The 17,592-nt window shown below is 37.1% G+C and overlaps 1 pseudogene; it reads right to left on the bottom strand.

Moving 5' to 3' along the window:
* Positions 1 to 14,921: 14,921 nt before the first annotated feature.
* Positions 14,922 to 17,117, bottom strand: LOC148020554 (WD-40 repeat-containing protein MSI4 pseudogene; annotated as a pseudogene).
* Positions 17,118 to 17,592: the final 475 nt, after the last annotated feature.

The raw sequence follows: 17,592 nt of genomic DNA, 5'->3' as shown, positions 1-17,592 counted from the left end.
TGTAAGACCGCGTCAGTTTGGGGCAAGTTATGGTGGTGGTAACGTGCCATTCAGTACTCCTAAGATCCCCACATGCCCCACTTTTAATGCCTCAAGACCACAAAGTAATTTAAGGTCAGGAAACAACCCGAGAATGGATAATAGGCAAGGGGACAACAAAAATAAAAATGCTTCAGACTTTGTAGTCCAAAGTCCATTCCCATGGATTTGTATAAAGAAAGAAAGGAAAAAGGCTTTATTTCAAGTGTGGCGAGAAGTATACAGCTGATCATGCCTCAAAATGTACATTTATAAATGCTAAGGCACGAGTTCACAGCATTTTGGTATTTGAGGACTCAGAGGAGGACCTTGAGGATGCACATGCTTTTATTATGATAGCTGAAATGGATGATATTGATGAAGAGTTTGGTCAAGAAGAGTTCTTTGACCTTGCTGACTCTTTTCCTTTTGACCCTGGTGGTCACGTATCATGGGATATGGGTGGAAAGAATGAACCACATGCTACCACTATTTATACCATATCTATGGATGCTTGGACATGATCTAAAAGCCCTAATACAGTGCGTATTAAGGAAAAAATTCATGGGAAGGATGTGTTTATACTTGTAGACAGTGGTACACTCATAGTTTCATTAATAGAGCAGTCATGGACAGGCTGAAGTGTTATCCCACTGATTTACAACAGCCATTGAAGGTGCAAGTTGCCAATGGGGATGAAGAAATTAGCATGTAAGTATGCCCTGCTGTTCATATTCAACTTGCCGAAAATTTTGAATAGCAAATGGATCTAATTGCATTGGAAATGGAGCCTATAGATGTTGTCTTGGGTTGTGATTGACTGAAAACTTTGGGCACTATAACCATGGATTTTTCTTTGCTGTATATGGAGTTTGTTAGTACGGGACAGCTCATTCACTTGCAGGGAATACAAAATAATAGTGAATTTTAGCTCATTACCAGCAAACATCTCAAGAAAGAGTTCAAGAAACGGTCCCAAATCTTTGTATTACAGTTAAATAAAGAAAATTTAGATCAATCCACTAAAAGAGTGAAGGCTTCAGCATTGAGAGCTCTTTTAGAAGAGTACAAGGACCTCTTCCAAGTACCTATAGCACTACCCCCTAATAGGGTAGTTGATCATCCCATAGAACTGGAGCCTCAATCAAAGCCTATGGAACAAGCCACCTTACAGATTATGTAGGTGTGAAAGAGAAGAAGTTGCTAAACAAGTCAAAGAATTACTAGATATGGGATTTATTGAGCCTATTTCTTCACCATATGCTTCCCCTGTATTACTGGTCAAAAAGAAGGATGGATCTTTCTGGATGTGCATAGACTACAGGGATCTTAATAAGATCACCATGAAGAATAGGTACCCCATTCCATGCATGGATGACTTGCTGGATGAGCTCAAGGGGAGCTAAGTACTTTACAAAGATAGAATTGAGACCAGGCTACAGATCTGCATGAGGGCAAGGGATGAGGTCAAAACAACATTTCGGATTGATCAAGGGTTTTATCATTTCTTGGTTATGCCTTTTGGGTTAACTATGCACCAGCCACATTTCAGAGCTTAATGAACAAAATACTTCAGCCCTTTCTTTTCAGATTTGTGTTGGTTTTCTTTGATGACATCCTCATCTATAGTCGATCACTGAAGGATCACCTTTGGCATATGAGGCAGGTGTTTGATGTATTAAGGCAGCAGAGACTCTTTGCCAAGGAGACAAAATGTTCTTTCATGCAGACAAAAGTGGAATACTTGGGGCATTGTTAGTGAAGAGGGAATTAGGGTTGATCCTAAGAAAGTGCAATGTATAAAAGACTACCCCACACCTGCAAATACCACTTCACTTAGAGTATTTCTTGGTCTCTCATCATCATTAGGCATTATGCCACTATTGTAGCTCCCTTGACGGATAGGCTTAAGAAAGAGGCCTTTTTTGGGATGCCATAGCTGATAAGAGCTTTAATTAGCTCAAGAAATTGCTTACCTCAGCTCCCATCTTAGTTTGCCCAGTTTTTTGAAAGAATTCACCATTCAGTGTGATGCCAGTGGCAGAGGCATAGGGGCTGTATTGTTACAGGAGCATGGGGTTATAACATTTGAGAGCCGCAAACTTGTTGAAAATGAGATGACCATGAATGTTTATGGCCAAGATATGCTGGCCATCCTTCATGCCATTAAGAAATGGCACCACTACTTGTATGGCAAGAGATTTAGGGTCAAGAGTGACGATAGGGTCCTCAATTATTTCCTCTCTCAGTCTAATCTTACCCTCAAACAATGCAGATGGGTAGCTACATTGCAGAACTATGACTTTGACATTACACATACATGGGGAAAAGACAATGTAGTTTCTGATTCATTATCTAGAATGTGGGCTTGTAAAGTTTCGACCATCATGGAACTTCACAATGATTGGATAGAAGAGTTTTAGGAGGCCTATTTGTTAGATGCTGATTTTAGCCACATTTTCTAGAAATTACAGCTAGGGCATATAGAGAAAACTCTCCATATCAGCTTAAGAACAATCTCTTATGGTTTCAGGGCAGGATTGCCATCCCATACACTTCTCCATTCAAGCAAAAGATCATGCAAGAGATGCATTCCTCACCTACAGTTGGTCATTTGGGCGTATTTAAAACATATGATAACATTGCTAAAAGCTTTCATTGGAAGGGCCTATGGAAGGATGTAAAAGATTTTGTCTTTAGCTACGTGCCATGTTAGCAAAACAAGGACAACACCTTAAAATCAACTGGTTTACTGTAGCCATTGCCTATGCCCAAAGGCAAATGGACACACATTACTATGGACTTCATTACTGGCCTACCGATGACCAAAAAGGGATGGAACACCATCTATATAGTTGTGGATAGACTCACCAAGGCAACCCATTTCATTCTTACAAAGACTCAATACAACGCTTCTTAAGTAGCCAACCAATTCATGGAACATGTTTTTAGATTACATGGCTTACCACAGGTCATTGTGCACGACCGAGATGCTAAGTTCATGAGTAACTTTTGGAAGGAAATTTTCAGCTCTATGGGCACTTATTAGCCCTTTTCACTGCTTATCATCCACAGACCAATGGCCAAACAGAGAGGGTTAACAAGTGGCTGGAAACTTACTTGAGGCATTTCTGTTATGATGTGCAGCATGCTTGGGAATCATGGTTGCATTTGACTGAGTTTGCCTATAATAACTCTACACGCTCTAGCATTGGAGTTTCACCTTTTGAGGCATTGTATGGCTATAAGGTGCCCCTTCCCACGATTATCTTCAATGATAAAATAAACCCACAAGGCAAAGAGGAGTTGGATAGAATGCATGCCTTACTTCAGCAGTGTAAAGTCAACTTGAAGAAAGCTCAGGATCAAATGAAGCTTTATCCTGATGATAAAAGAAGGGATGTTGAGTTCCAAGAAGGGGATTTGGTGCTTTTGAAGGTGTCCAAGTTCAGATATGCCATCCTTAAGGATGGGTCCAACAATAAGTTAGCTCACAGGTTCTATAAGCCATACTAGATTGTCAAAAGAGTGGGAGACTTGGCAAATTGGTTAGCATTTCCCCCATCCACAAAGATTCATAATGTCTTCCATGTGAGTCAATTGAAGCCCTTCATTGGATCATTACTGGATTATGTTGAGGAGCTACCACCGATAGATAAAGAATGCATCATTTAATACATACCCAAGCAAGTTATAGGACAAAGGGAAAAGAAGCTTTGCTCTCGCTCCATCATGTAATACTTTGATTAAGTGGTGAGGTTTACCACTTGAGGAGGCTTCTTAGAGGCCAGCTTTAGTTTTGGAAGAGTTTCCATACATATTAGAAGCAGATTTGGCTGAAATCTAGCTAACTATGGCCCTGTTTTCTCTCAGATTAACTGTAGACAACTCTCTATTTCAAAGAAGATTTTATTCTATACTATGGACATCAATGGACGTCGTACATCAGCTGAAAGTACTCATCGAGAGCTCTGTTTTGATATATGGCACACTCCAATCGGAGTCTCCTACAGAAAGTATGACAGATTTACTACAGCAGGGTCTTGTAGTAAACAGTTTGATGTCCACTATCTGCAGCGCGCATTTACTCAAGATACTTGGGTCAAAACACATTTTTATAGTTCCCCAATAAGGCCCATGTGTCGTACATACCCTAATGACCCATCATATGCAATAATACCTCTTCACTAATTTGTATACCCCTGTAATAATGTAGTAGAGTAGTACTCTGATCTGCTCCTACACAGTTATCATAAGTGCCCAAATTGTTTTTTAGGGCAAAAACCTTCGGGTGGGGATGGAATGTAAGAGGAAGGGATTTAATAATGGGGAAATACTAGCTACACTGGTATATAAGGTGTTAGGAACTTGATTTTTTACCATCAGATTATAATACAAGTCTCCTTTTATCTTCACCTCTCTCTCCAAGCTTTCATGCTTCTTCCTCTCTCTTTTAGTCTTTCTCTCTCCTTTTCTAGTATTTCTCTCTCCTCTCCACTCTCTTTCTCTCTTTTCTTGCAGTATTTCTCTCTCTTCTGCACACACTCTCTCTTCTTCTTCTCTCTCTCTTATCCTCTTCTTGACAGAAAATGTGGATGGCAGCAAGCTACACACCTCTTGGAATGGTGGAGCAAGTTATTCACCCCTTAGCTATGGTGGGAGGTACAAGAATAGAAGTCCTCAATTGGAAAATTTGATTAATGGTAAAAATGACAACGAGCCATGTTATATCTTAGCCTTTTATACTCTTTCCTAAGCCTATGGTTCATTGCACTATTGAAAAGAGGAGGTTAGAAACCATTGAAAGGCATCCTAAAATTAAACTAGCTCCAAGATATTATGGGCCATTCCATATTGTACATAAGTTCAATGTTAATGAATTCAGATTGGATATTCCTCATTATTTATAGATTCACAATTCGTTCCATATTAGTTTTCTAGATCCTTTTATAGGAAATCCATCTATGACTCCAATTTTAGATCATCGTTCTTTACTAGAGGAAGACAAATAAATACTAATACCCGAAGTTATCCTTGACCATGACTAGATCACTACTACAATTGATAATCAATACCATATGTATCTAGTAAAATAGAAAACTCATTCTATTGATGAATCCTAATGGATTCAAAGGACATCACTAACTCCAACTTATGATATCTAATAACTACATACCACTCACACTCACATTGTTGAGATATTTGCAATCACACCTACTTCAATCCCTTTGTGAGAAGCAATGAGGGCTCATGACCAGAATCCCATATGCACAGTAGGAGAAAGTACCACCACTCATTTCCTATAAAGCATTATACTTGCACTCTTTTTCTAATGCAATGATAGTACTCTTTTCTTTCTAGTAAAGTGTTAATGTCACTATCCATATACAAGATTGTGTTTATGAGTCCAAGTCTCAATCTTGGAACCTAATTCACTTCTATGACAATTTGTCTTTGTCAAGGTCAATGTATTCATGAGTTTCTTCTTCCTCTTTCAACCTCCATAGCTTCCCCATTTGCCATGCTCTAGATCCAACATATTTTACATGGTATTAGAGCCCAGTTGGGCATGGACTATCTCATCTCAGCCTCCTTCTCTGCTCTTCCAACTTCTATTCATCATTGCTCAGTTCAAGTCCCAGCTCAAGGTCTCATTTTCCACCTCCATCTCCACTTGATCTTCTTGGCAGCCATAGCCAGCTTATACCTACCTTACTTGGAGCCTTCATATCTCTCAAATCAAGCCATATCTTAGTGAGATTCCTTCTAGAAATATCTTCCTCTGCTCAGGACGCTTCTTCCTGGAACTTCAAACCAAGACATTGATGATAATCTAGCTTAGCATTGTGTGAATACCAACTCGCTGTCCTATCTACGCCTGTTTCTAATCGTACAGTTCGTTCAGCCCGTACCGGCAACAATATTGGTCATTATCATAGGGCTTTTGAAGCTATACTTCTAAACTCTCTCCCCCTTAGAGGGTTTCTCAAATGGCTACCTCTATGAGCAGCAATAAGCAAAAGACCAATGGCCTGTTCCCTGAAAACCCTAATCTACCATAGCTCACTTTCACTCAAGCTCTTTTTTACTTCATCCACTCACTGATTCCAACACAGTGAAGGTCCTGTTACTCAGATTTGAAGGTCCCAACATCAAATCAAGAAGGAGAAGATTTGGATCTCAAAGATCTTGAAGGATTTTGCAAATTTGGAAGATTTAAGGAAGAAACATATTGTCTATTGACACTCATTTTAGTGCTCTAAGCACTTGTGTTTTTTGAAACATCCCAACCAACTCTTCTATTGCTTAAATTTGATAACTCTAAGCTGATTTGCTATTGTTCCCACAAGTTTAATATGGGCAAAGATTCTCCAACTGCCCGTTTCAAAGGAGCCGGGTTTCATACGTGGCAGACCCACATCAAACTCATCTTGATGAAGAAGGGCCTCTGGGCCATTACCACTGGAAAAGAAAAGAAGCCTCGTGATGCGGATCTTGCTGTCACTTGGCAAAAGAATGATGATAAGGCTCAGGCCATTATCAAACTAGAGCTAGATGATAGCTATATCCACCATGTGGATAACTGTAAGACCTCACAAGATACATGGAAGAGACTTGACACTTTGTTCGGTGCACAGTCTAAATCATCAAAGTATGGTCTCCTGATAGAGTTTTTCAGGATTGAAATGAAGTCCAGCACATCACTTGCCATGCATCTAAATTACATGGAAGGACTTCTAATCCAACTTGCACGAATCAACATTAAAATGGAAGAAGATGTTTGCATCGGTGTTCTACTTAAGAGTTTGCCTCTTGAATATAATAATGTATCAACAACTTTAATCAACATGCCAAACCCTGAACTTGTTGATATCCAGGCGTCACTGTTAGAGGAAGAAAAGAAGCTAAAACCTAAGGAAGAACCAAGTACCTCTAGAGATGAACATGCATTATATGTTGGCAACATGTATAAAGGCAAGAAGGATCAACTCTTTTGTGACTTCTGCAAAAGGACCGGACACACTGAGAAGTTATCCCACTCCAAAAAGAGGTCCCAAAAGGCGTATCTAGTTGCAGTCAAAGAAGAAGAAGAAAATGAAGCAAAGGAAGAAGAAGAAGAAGAAGACCACCATGAGAAGGACAAACCTCATCAATCCTTCTATTCAGATAGACTTGTTTAGTTTTGTATTTCCTAGCCCTAATGCCTCAAACATAAACTTGTAAACTCCTCAATTATCCTTGTACTACAGTCTATGTACACTTTGTGAGGTCCCTGCTACAACCTTTGGATGTCCATCATGTTTGTGGTACCCACACTTAGACTTTTTTGAGATAGCCTCTGGTGTTTTGCCTTGTTTATGGTGTGCCCACACTTTGCAGGTGTTGCTTTCACTAAAGCCTCTATACGCTTTGTACTTCTTGTTATGATTGAGGAGGGGTGTTGAGATATTTGCAATCACACTTACTTCAGTCCCTTTGTGAGAAGCAGTGAGGGCTAAGGACCAGAATCCCATATAGACAGTAGGAGAAAGTACCACCACTCATTTCCTATAAAGCATTGTACTTGCACTCTTTTTCTAATTCAATGATAGTACTCTTTTCTTTCTAGTAAAGTGTCAATGTCACTGTCCATACACAAGATTGTGTTCATGAGTCCAAGTCTCAATCTTGGAACCTAATTCACTTGTGTGACATTTTGTCTTTGTCAAGGTCAATGTATTCATGAGTTTCTTCTTCCTCTTTCAACCTCCATAGTTTCCGCATCTGCCATGCTCTAGATCCAACATATTTTACACACATTAATGTCCAATGAGCATATATAGATTTGCCACATGAGGTAGTATTCTAAAAATTGATATTTATCTTATTATCATAGGTTATGTAAAAATTCCTTGCATCATTGAGGCAACATATTGATAGTTTGGATTATCTCATCAATGTAGAATACATCTTTCGCATGAGATAGCACTAACATGTGGTAGATCACTCGTATATTTTATTTTATCACCATTGAGGACAATTGCTTTTAATCACCATGCAATGTTATGACAATTGTTACAAAAGTAAGATGTTCTTTTTTTGGTAGATTTCATTGTTTATTTATGACATGATAGGGACTTGTTGTACATGGCACTACATGTGTTTGATAGATATATATGGCATGGAACTGGTGTGTTTTGTATTGTGTTGAGTAGATTATTAGTTGAATTTATGATAAATAATTATTTCCAAATTAATTATTTTTGGATGTTTCACTAGAGTAGAATTATTATTATTTTTAGTGCTATCACACATGTGCAATTTATTGATTTGGTTGTAAGCCTTATTCAAGGCTCTAACTAGAAAATTACTATTATAAATCATAGAAGAGATTTATTAAATGGGAGTTCAAAATTATTACACCAAAAGCACAACATTCAAGAAAAGAAAGCAAGAAGGCCCAAAAGGATGCTTTTTCAATGTATTTTGAGCACAAATAGATAATGTAAATCCATAAGTACATGGATGGGAAAGGTGCTCACCTATGCATACATGGCAAGAAATTGTACCTAAACTTGTGTCATACACTCTTGTTCTATTTTCTTTGTTCTTGCAGTTTCAACTTTAGGCATTAATATAGTGCAGTCAAGGCTTGTTGTGCTCTTATCTTATTTTCTATTCCTCTTTGTTTAAGTAAGACCCACTTATTTTTCGTGAATTTTCTTACATTTTCTCATACTTCATGATCTACAAACCTTATATGTTCGAAATTAGGAAACCTCATATGTACAAAAGAGATGGTATCCTAAAGCAAACATGAGTCTTGTAAAGAGAATTCCTTTAAAAAGCTCTTATGTACTACAAAAATGGAGATAGCTCAAGACATCCCTTTCCTTAGGATCCTAAAGAATGTAACACTTTCTAGTCAACCTATAGCATAGTTACTTATCATGGTGGTTTGTATTTGTTCTCCTTGATGAGTGGTCCTGGAAAGGGGCTTTGATCACCAAAGCAATCTCCCAAGCATCCTCTACCTCAAAATCTCTATCTACACATGTGGCTTCCATAGCTAATACAACTCTTGAGATGACCTTGTTGATAGAGAAATTGGAGTAGTTCTACCAAGAGCAAGTAATCCCACTACCATTACCAAGCTAGTCTCTACGATGATGTAGAAGGTCTTGTTAATGGGGAATGTGAGGTAGCTTATATCTAAGAAGGCCAAGGACTAGTCATGTTTTCATATAGGTCTACTATCATAGAGGGACAACAAAAAATATCTCTATCTCTATTATAAACCTCTTGTGTAGTGCACTATCTCATTGAATACCAAGGTCAAGATTTTGAGATGAGGACCTTGGCCAATTAGAATTTGCAATGAGATGAATAGATACATCCACGAAACCATAATACATTCTAGCAGTAAATAACATGCAACAATCTAAGATTTCAACATAGGTATAGGCATACATATGGCATGGCATATATATATATATATACACGTGTATCACTCACATACATACATACATACATACATATATACATACATACATACATGCATGCATACATACATACATATATATGGTATGAAATGTGCACACACATGCATGATATGCATATGACATACATAGTTGTTATAGTGAAAAGGGCACAATTGAAACCAAACCAATGGTTGCAACTATGAACATAGCCCCATTTCTTGGCTTGCGACTCACATACCAAGTGGTCTACACACAATATAATTAGCTAACTCTGCCATAGTCTTAGATACAGATTAATTAATGTCATAGTAATCACAATTCTAATGAGTAAAAAATAAGCAACAGTTAATGATTTATTTGAATTTTTAATAAATATAGCAATTATAATTTAAAAATAAATTATAAGGTATTTATTACTATTGAAAATTTGCTATCCTCAATTGGTCGGATTCCCTTCAAATATGATTTTTTTCTATTGCTATTAATGATTTTCATCACATAATGATAATATTTCGTGATAAATAAGTGTGTTTTGTGAGGAATCCTTAATCTTAGTCAATACTTAATCAATGAACATGACGGTTATCATGTACCCAAAAAATCCATTAAGATATAGCTATTCAATTATTCTTAGCTAAATTGTACCACAAAATGATAATGGACTCGGAATTTTCGCAAACAATTAGACCTAAACCCTTATGGAAAAAACTTAGATTTGACTCATGCCAATGCAATTAATTTACAAAAAATTAATCAATAAAAATTACCTTGAAATCCTCAAGAGGAAACCTCAATTTACCATTATTAGAATTAAATCCTATTTTACCTTGAAATCCTTGAGAGGAAACCTCAATTTACCATTGTTAGTATTAAATCCTATTTGATGGATAATGTATGATGCAATCATAAGTCATATTTTATTATTGTTCAGGTTATAAAATGAATGAAACAAAATAAACTTACTATCAAAGGACTATTTGGGCATTATATTTTGTTCTGATTGAGGATAGAATATTGATATTGGTCGACTTGATTGTGGTTTACAAAGAAACTATTAATAAAAAGGGTATGTACAAATGGTACGGGGAGTAGAGCCAATTATTCCTAAGCATCCTGCTAGCTCTCCCATGGTAGTGCTATGTGAGTGCTTGGATGAGCCCCATTAACAAGATATCTCTCTATTGTGGCATTTGACTAGTCTTATAATAATTAGGGGGGCTCTAAGAAGACCACTATGAGGAATGGAAATGAGCCAGTGCACTGCAAGTCTAGATCTCTTGTACTAGTCAAGAAATGGGTGGTAGAGGTCTAGATTGATGGGTTGGTTCTTGGCTTGGTTGATGGGTGGATTTTAGATTTAGGGTAAATTTGTATGTCTTGAAGTGGATAGACCTATGGATATTGATGTAATAAATTAGATTAACTTAATTTCAATACAAGGACTATTTGGAAAAAGAATGTTTGTTATTTCTTTTGTGTATGTATAATAAGATAGAAGGTGAACAATATTCTCAATGGAAGTTGTCTTATGGCTATGTGGACTTGATCAATTGAGTGCTTTCCAAAAGATAAGATCAAAATTAGAGCTGAAGCATGACCTACTTAGGGTTTGTGTCATAGAATCCCAATTATCACCATTTTAAGGGGTTAGGTTGCAATCATACCTTATGAATAGAGGGGTTGACATTCTACTCTCCCTCCTCTCTCATTTTCATTGAACCTTGGATGTAGTGCTTGCTTACTTTGAGTTTTGATTAATACCTTTCTTGACTTGATGCTAGAATGGTATTTAGCCTTTATGATTTGAGTCAATAGAAACCTAGGTCGATCATCGTGGCTCAAGCCGAAATGTTATCTAGAAGATATAAGTTGATTCAATAGGAGCCCAGGTCAAACCTCATGGATCAAGTTAGGTACTTTCCTTATGAGGTAAACTCAGTAGTAACCTAACCATCTAAGCCTATGTGTTCCATAGGATCTAGGTGTAGGATAAGCAACTAGACGACTATAGCATTGCCTCCTAGTTTTTCTAGGTAGGTACATCTTAGAGCCGAAATGAAAATGGAAGGTAGAAACCTAGGCCTTGTTTTATTAAGTAATAAGAAAAATTATACTTCTTAAAATTTGATTCAAGAACTTGACTCTTTCTAGGCCACTTTGATCAACTCATGCTGAGGCAATAATCAAGTATAAAGTCCACAAGGAAAATGGCACATTCAAAAAGAATGGGTAGCAATACTAACTCCAATAGGATTTACTTGTTTATCATAAGAAATTGAACAACTTGAGCCAGGATCTATTGAGAGTGAAGATACTAGAAGAATTACAACTGATCGCACCTTTTAGCTTGTGAAGACTATAGATTTCAATAACAACATCATGATAGATGGACAACTAGTTAACAATTAATTACTTCTTCATAATTCCTAAAGGTCACTAAGCCCAATTGTATCGTATTAACAAAATCCCGTGTGCTTATTCACAATTCCTAAAGGTTGTCAAGCTCGACTAGATTGTATTCCACCCATATAAGGCTTGTATCTATTATACTAATATAAGTGTAGAATATATTATCCTATAACCATCTTGGAAGTAAGAAAAGTACATCCTAAGGTACCAATTATAAAGCCTAGGGATTCTTATTCTCGACTCCAATATTACTTCAAACCTAACCAAGCTATGTGATACTTTAAATAATGGAATAAATGGATTCAATTTTTGCATATACTATTTTTCAAATATCATTTGGGTTTGAATTAGGACATTTTATGTGTATTGAAAAAATTATGTTAGAACCTTAGAAATATTGCATGTGACATAGGGATTGCTTTCCTATATTTCATGGCAGGAAAGATTGACCCTTTGTCTTGATTCTTGGCATTCTAATGCATGTACATCTGTTGATGTCAATAGGCTTCCAATGGAGGGAGGAGGTTATGATTATCCTTGATAGGATCCACAACCATTTCATCTATATATGGAGCATCATTGGATGTAAATACGGATTTATTATTTTATCAACGCAATTTGCAAGTACGTAGCATACCTTGAGAGAAACCTTAGGCAAATCCAATGGATGGAAAAGCTTAATCTAGTCAAAATCTTCATCTTTGTAGAAGCTAGAGTATCCTTAATGGACAATGCGTTTAACAATTCCATTGTATTTAATGAGTGGGTGAAAAGAGCACCTACGTTGACTAAACCAAACTAACATCTAATGACTAAAAAACAAGAAATGAAACAAAAAAAATGATAAATTTCCATTAGTCTAAGCTCCATGGAATCCATGGCTAGTGCAAGTATAAGAAAAGTTCAGAGATATAACAATTAATGCTAAACTAATTGTTTTTGTTGGAATCTTGAAAAATGAGCCAAAGATATTTAAAATGGCACTAAGGTCTCCTTTTATATTCCTAAAATAATACTTAATGTGTATGCTTTTTTCCCTATTTATTGTCTTCTTTCCAAATTGATAATGAACTTCTCCATTCTCTGTTGTCCTTCACATCCTCTCTTGTCATTCATTACAAACCATGCCCACCTAAAATAGTTTTGTCCTCAAAGCTTGTATAATGAAAATGATGAAATCAAAAAAACCCCTTAAGAACTAAAGCATAAAGAAGTCTACTAAATGAAAACAAAAGCTGATGAAGTATCTCCCATGAGAAAGAAGAGCCACAAATAAGGTAAAACTATCAAAAATCCAAGTGTTATCCAAAATAATACTGCAAGAGGAAATAGCCATAACTCAAGATATACTCCTCCAAATAAGGCAAATGAGGTGTCGAAATGTAGAAGACACTTCATAGTACCCATTGAAGCCATAAAGATCTAATTTTAGTAGAACTAGGCTCATTATTTTTAATATAGAAAATTATTACAGCAAGTTGTAATGTGTTCTATGACATCATGAATCATCCAAAAGATCCACCCAAATCAAAAGGTATTCCAGCATAATAGTCATCAGACATTCAAAAATGATCATTCTCACTCAAATCAAAAGGTATTCCAACATAATGGCTGTCTAGGAGAGGAAAACTATAATCAAGTACGAGTACCAAGCCACCCAGATCAAATGGGTATACTGCATCATCCCTTAATCGTATCCAAAATCCCCCAAATCATAAATCAACATAGTGTCACTATCATCCCTATCATCCATGTCATATGCATATGCATTCTAAGCATAATGTTCGGATGCATCCCCATCAAAAAACTCATATTCATAATATGTATCCTCATATGCATCCAAATGAATTTTGTCTCTTAGTGGCTGTATACCATGCTTGTGCATACATTGATATAGGCCATCATATCCACTATCATATGATGACCAATGTCTTCAAGGCATTTGATTTCAACAAAACCCTCTTGAGTCTCATGAAAATCATGTAACTCTTGAGCTTGCTCTTCTTCTTGAGCATCATCATTATATTTTCCTCTTGAAACTCATCATCATCCACTTGTTCTTCTTCATCTTCATCTTCTTGCTCTTCAACTTAGTCATCTTGCTCTTTTTCCTCTTACTTTTCCACAACCCTTGCAAGCAAAGTATCAACCTTTGTAGTAGAAAATCTCATGATAGCATGCTTCCCATATTATCCTTATTATGGTAATACCCGAAAGAATTAGCATCAAATCACAAGAATTACCCTATAGTGCATAAGAAAATGCATAAAAATACTACCCCTTAGCATCATAAGAATGGTCATAATATTGTCCATAATGCTACCTCATAATATCCTAAGAATGGCCATAATGCTACCCTATAGTATCCCATAAATTCATGAGAATGATTGTGATTATGATGTTGAAGATTACCATAACGTTCCTATCAACATGTGGCTACCTTTGCCCATGCAAAGGTGGAGCTCATGTCTGGCTCATTATGTCCTCAACAAACCTCTTTTTTCTTTCCTCATGCCTAGCATTCAATTCATCCAAAAATGCCATATTTGGACTGCACAGGTGATTCTTCATGATCCTTACATACATGCTAATATCTAGGAAAATAGGCATCATGTACATTTGCAATGTATCCATATGCATTAGCTTGATGCTGCTCAAAATTACACGACAACTATCCATCACGTACATTTGTAATGTATCCATATGCATTAGCTTGATGCTGCTCAAAATTACACGACAACTATCCATGGGTATGATATGATCCATCTCCAATGCATTTGACCATGAAATTCTCTATATAGTAGCTGTCCATGTGCCTTATATCATTCACTACATCTACCATATATATCATGTCCATATTCACTAGTATAATGCTACCTATGTCCATGACCATAATCATATGCATGTTGCTGTTCATATAGACGCTCATTTTAGCCACCCATTTTCATAGTACAACTGCTAATCACAGTGATACTATTGTCCATAATACCCATGACAACCCTATTGAGAACCAAATGGTTGATAATGCCCATATCAACCTTGCTGAGAATCAAGTGACTGAAAACATGATGACACAACATTGTTCTTGTCACCAGCATGTTGGAAAAAAGCCTGTAAGAGGACCACTTGAGCATTTGGAGGGATTTCTTTCCTCTTTTTTCTTAGATAAGTTCCCAAACTTCTATAACTTTATAAATCCATCTTCTGCAACACTGTTGCACGCTAACTTCTATTCATGGCACCTCTATACACACAACACAACAACTAAGGAGTGACTCTAAAACCTATGCATAAGAATCCCTTGGCCACTTGCAGATAGCTTTCAATGATCAAGCATTTTCATGAAGTTATCAATTGATCCTATTAGTAGAAGATTGTCATCAAGTGAATTCCAATCAACACAATGAAGGTCTGCTTCATGTGCTTTCTGGATCTTTACAACTAGATCATTTTAGAACAAGCATCCCACAATATCATGCAAGAATCATCTCCTATAATACAAAATTCTTTGTCACGTGATGGGTGAAATTGCACATCCTCCATAGTATCTATGTGACCCCTAAAAACCCCACAAGGAGAAACCTTAGTTGCATGTAACAAATAGGAGTGAGACACCCCTCCACTTTTATGTTTTCCCCCTGTTGGTGTTGTCCTTGCCTCTTGAGAGAACGTGAGGAGGTGTCAAACTTAGGGAAGGAGCAAACTCTATATTCTTTGTATGCCCAAGATCTAGCTTGGACATGCTTGCACCAACAACAACTTGGATGTTTGATTGTGTATCAACATTCCTTAAAATAAATCTTAGGACTATTAGTATGAGTCGCAAAATTTTGTCTGTTCTAAGGCAATTATCTAATTCTATTGACCTCTCTTGGATGGATAATGGTTTTGCTCTTTTAAACAAAAGGTGACGTGAGCTCCTCATTTAACTATGAAATAATGATTTTGTGCTTTTTAACAAAAGGTGACTTGGGCTCCTCATTAACTGTGAAATGTGTCAGATTGCAAAATGTGTTGGCTTTCAACAGTCATCCTTCCTAAATTCACACTAGCCTTGTGATGTGCCTAGTCGAGCTGCTCGCTCACTGACACATTCTTAGTAGCCCATCAAGAGATATCCTACACAAAGTCATCTAGAATTCCGTGGAATACCTCGGAGTTTGCTATCTAGACTCGCTTGAGTCTACCTCGCAGTGGAAGTTTCGGCCATTCCCATGAGGATCAACCTAAGTTTTAGGCTCCTATTATCGATCAAGTCACCTAACGATCAACTAGCGTCAATAATTTGAGTTCCCACTTCTTACAGGATTACTCGAACTAAAGTGGATTTGCATTGCACTTGGTTCAAAGAGAATGGGAAACGAAGGGGAGTGAGGCATGTCGACCCTTCTACCCATGAGGCAAAATCCCATTTTGGCCCCCTAAAATGATGTAAGTCAGGTTTCCTAATCTCTAGTGATCATTGAAATACCTATCTATGAACATAATTTTTTCCTTTTGAAGAGAAAAGCTCTTGGCTTACTGAGGCCAACCAACCGTAGGTGTGGACCCATCAGAAATCCATCCACCTGCTTTCCTCGATAGATTATTTTTAATTACCTAATTACTTACCACTTTTAAGCTTGACATATAAAAACAACTTCTTTGATTAAATCTTGGGCACAAATTCGTTACACGTCTTTATTTCATGACACAAAAAATAGTGTAAAGAAATTCCTTTCTTGATAGTTCCTTTAAGATAAATATTTTTACAATGTTTCATGTCCTGACTAGACATAGTTATTCAAAGTTGAGAGAGAGAGAGACAGGGAAACTCCATTTTCTTGAGCCTTCAGGCTCTCAAGGTCATTCCTTCATGTTCCACACTCTAAATTGAAAAGCACACACCAATACAAAGATAAAGTGACCTAGTGTAAGTGTAGACTAGACAGACTAACTCTAGTCAGGTCACTAACTGACTACTAACCCGACTTATTTAATGTAGTCACATGTAGATAGCTGCACACACTAGCTGTCATAGATGTCGGTCATAGATAAAGACACACTGACGGTGAGCTTGTTTTCTAACACTCCCCCTCAAGCTCAAAACAAAACTCAAATCATCTGCATCACTTCAAGTAGCTGTCTAAAGTGAATGAACTTATCTTTACCAAGTGATTTGGTGAAGATGTCTGCTACCTGGTCTTCAGTCTTCACATGCTTCAAGTCAATCTGATTTGCTAAAACCATTTCCCTGATGAAATGATAGTGAACATCAATGTGTTTTGATCTGGCATGATAAACAAGATTGCTTGCTAAAATAACACTGCTCAAATTGTCACAGTACAGCTTGACTTTGCTGTCCAAGTGTACTCCCAAGTCATTCAGTAACTTCTGTAACCACTTAGCTTCACAGGCAGCTAAGGCCGCACCATGATACTCTGCTTCCGTACTAGACAATGCAACTGTAGGTTTCTTCTTACTTTGCCAACTGATCATGCTACTACCCAATCCAAATGCATAGCCGCTGGTTGACCTCCTATCATACATGCAACCAGCCCAGTTAGCATCAGTGTACCCCATCAAGTCAAGGGGTTTCCCATATGCATAAAATAGCCCATGATCTGTGGTACTCTTTACATATCTCAGAATTCTCTTGACTATATCCAAGTGTGGTTTGCGAGGCTTCTGCATGAACTGACTGATCAGCCCCACAACATAAGTC

The sequence above is a fragment of the Lygodium microphyllum genome, chromosome 18 (assembly GCF_053477565.2).
Source record: "Lygodium microphyllum isolate KBCC chromosome 18, Lygodium_microphyllum_v1.1.10, whole genome shotgun sequence".
NCBI classification, from domain to species: domain Eukaryota; kingdom Viridiplantae; phylum Streptophyta; class Polypodiopsida; order Schizaeales; family Lygodiaceae; genus Lygodium; species Lygodium microphyllum.
Note: the sequence above shows the minus strand (reverse complement) of the source record. Positions and strands in the feature narration are given on the sequence as shown.